Consider the following 3,469-nt stretch of genomic DNA (forward strand, 5'->3'; position numbering starts at 1 on the left):
CCATTCGCCGTTATCATTGCAAGAATAAAATCACAAAAAAATTCACTCGCCATCCTGGCGCTGCGAAAGTGGATGTCAAGCGAAACTCTTGAAAAACCAGCACTAAAACTGCTGAGTGGGTATGTAGTGCTTGTTACATTAGAGTAATGGTAGTAATTGTAATTTAAAGTAATAGGAGCAATGGTAATTTTGGCAGCCCGCCGCCGCTGGTCGTATTGCCGTTTCTTTTCTCCTTTGCCGCTCCTCGTGTGCACGCTACCCCTCGGGAGTACTAACTATGCGTTGCCCACAATTAGCGGAGCTGCAACAACAATTAAATCAGTTGCTAGGCTGGTTCTTTTATATATGAAAGGCTAGGGACGTCACGGCCCACCTCTCAAGCTGCCGTCGCCTCGGCAGCTTGTGCAACAGTAATCTTTACCGGCACACGAATGCGGTGAGCGCTACGTGCTTAGCATTGTTGTCGGGAGCGCCTTATCATCCATGACGTGTTAGGATGCTTGTTCTGTGCATTTTTTTTATAGAAACAAATGCTGTATTGCATGTTGCACGCGTGCTACCAAACGATGTGTGCAATCAACGGTTCGATCGCCCGAAGGTTTCTTTTTTTCCGTGAGGACGATGCAGCGAAAAATCACGACCAACTAGAGGCTAACAGTTTCACTGTAACAAAAAACAAACAAGAAAGCAGGAGGAAAAGAAAGAAAATGAGAGAAAGAATTGCGGGCTTGATTAATGATCACAGATGTTTCTACCATGCTCTGTGAACAGCTATGCACTGCACCTGTTCGCCGTTCTCGTTAATTAATGTGAAAGCACTGCTCGTAATGTCCCTCTTTATCTTCTAACTTTATTGCACAGAAATGTTAAAAGAGAAAAAAAAACGAAAGTGAGGATAGGAAAAGCGAGAGCCCGCACTTACCGCTGGCTAAGTGCCTTTCATTGCTTTGTGCGTTGCCAAGTAACCCACCCAAGCCGACGTCTTGGTAACTTAGAAGGCGGTATGCCGCGCCTTTCGCAACGAAACAATTGGGAAGCTTGTTTCGGAGAATTTGGGCACGCTCGTGCGGGAAATTATTCACGAGGATTTTCTCAGTTCTAAGCTGCGGATTCTCGGCAAGGCTTCGCGGCTTTTAGCTGGTTTTGCAGAGTGGGCTTCTTGTTCGCAAAGAACGGATATATCCTTACGATAAAATAGGCGAAATATGTTTTCGTGCTAGAATTGCTGGAACGACAATCACGCCATCTGCTCTGCTGTACTCACCATCCGCGTTGTTATCGTTAACTATCAGACGGAGTTTTCGTTAGTGTCAGCCGCGCGTGTTGTCAGTATTCCGACCTTTCGCGCACATAACCCTTGGCATATTCGCTCCAGGCAAAGGGGGTCGTTGCGGGGGCATTCGGACGTTTCAGCCGATGGTCTGCACATAACCCAAGATGTGTGTTTTCTTTGGTTGTTTATTTTTGTGTGTTATTTAGATGTGTGTTTTCTTGTGTTGTTAGCACATTTTCACAGACTATGTGCAAGAGATACATAGAGCTCCTGGGGGGAAAAAGGGCGGAGAAGAGAGGGTGTGGAGTGGTAGATAACGTGCGTTGATGCGGTTACGTTACCGGTTTCTGGATTTAAATTGGTGGTGCTTTAAGTAAATTGCGTTCAACCGCAGACCCTTCAGGTTTTGTTGGTGCGTATTTTTCACATTGAATTTAGTGTCAACTGACGTTTTCGAAAACTGCTTCGCGGCCGGAATTCACTCGTTTCACACTAAATTAGCATTATTTGATTTTTGAACAATTGGTGGCTTCTAGAGCAACCGGCGTCATAACCTTTGCGAACATTTCCAACAACATGCTGAATAACTCGAGCAGTAGTGAACAATTCTGTTCACTTAGGCGTTAACTTGGTGATCAGCTTCTTAAGAACTTCTGTTACCCGCCGTGGTTACTTAGTGGCTATGGTGTTGGGCTGCTAAGCATGAGGTCGCCGGATGGAATCCCGGCCACGGCGGCCACATTCCGGTGGGAGTGAAATGCGAAAACACCCGTGTACTTCGATTTAGGTGCACGTTTAAGAAACCCAGGAGGCCTAAATTTCCGTAGACCCCCACTACGGCATGCCTCATAATCATATCGTGGTTCTGGCACGTAAAACCCCATAATTTATAAACTTCCATTGCATCTTTCAATTGCATGAACGATTCCGTGCTAGAGTTGTGACACAACTCACATAGGTGAAACTGGGAATTTCAAAAGAAGGATTCAGCAGCACCAGAGCGACCTCAGCAAATGCAATGCAAGTTCGAACGCCTTGGTGGATCCTCAACATGACTCCCAAGCCGAGCAGCATCGATTGGGATGCTGTGAGCACAACCGCGACAGAGAAGCGCCTATCTTCACGGCTAGCCTTAGAATCTTTACATTATCAAACGACTAAAAACGCCATTAACTGGACGCGGGGTAATCTCCATGAGATATATACGCACACTATGCGCCACCTAAAGAATAAATAATCGCCCTCTCTTGCGCCCATCTTCATTGTGAACAAGGGATCCGCAGCGGTCTTAAAACGTGATCATATTTTTTATTTCCTTTGGAACATTAATCGAGTGCATGTTATATGTTGACAATTACAGCTTCACCCATTATTTCTTCGTATTAGCGCTAATTCATGAAAGAAAAGGTGAATTTATTTTCATTACTCTGTTGCTTTCAAACATGCATGAATTTTGCGAAAGTAGTTACCACGTCCCTATAAGGAATTTATAAGATGGTTGCAGGATATCAGGCTGTGGTGTTCAGGAACACGAGTTTTTCCGGATGTTGAGCCGAGACGATATCGACAACATGCGCAGAATTAATTGTAAACTCTCCTCGCAGAAGTTAAAGGATAGCATACTTAACAAAACATCGCTTTCTAAACTACACAGAATTGTCTGCGATCATGCTTCCGATTGCGGGAACATAAGACTGTTTTGATTTTAAACAGCTGGAGGGGATCATTCCAGCACTGTGACTTTCTAATCAAAATGTTGGCGTGCGAGAAAGGTTGTACACTATTTCTCTGGTCAAGACCACGGTCGAGCAATTCGTTTCTTGGTAAACTCGTGAGCAGTGCGACAGGAAACGTCGAATTAGCTTTCAAGCAGCAGCTACTCGCCATGTGTGCCATTCAGATGTGACACTTAATAACAATCAAGTAGTTTTACTGCTTAATATTTAGTCTTACTGAACACATTTTTTTTTCGGACATGTGTTTAGTCGCTACGGCGTCTTCTAAGGTATCTCAGTGGTTCCTTTAATATTGATATAAAGGTACTCTAACCTCCATGATTTGGTGCGTCTTGCGAATGGTATGTGAACACGCGATGTTTCAACGCGTGTACTTACTATATTGCTCGTACTTTGATTATATTTAACTGCGCGTGGTCCACTCGCCTCGATAACATAAAAGAAACAGCAACAACCAGTA

Source organism: Dermacentor andersoni, chromosome 9 (assembly GCF_023375885.2).
Source record: "Dermacentor andersoni chromosome 9, qqDerAnde1_hic_scaffold, whole genome shotgun sequence".
Classification (NCBI taxonomy): Eukaryota; Metazoa; Arthropoda; class Arachnida; order Ixodida; family Ixodidae; genus Dermacentor; species Dermacentor andersoni.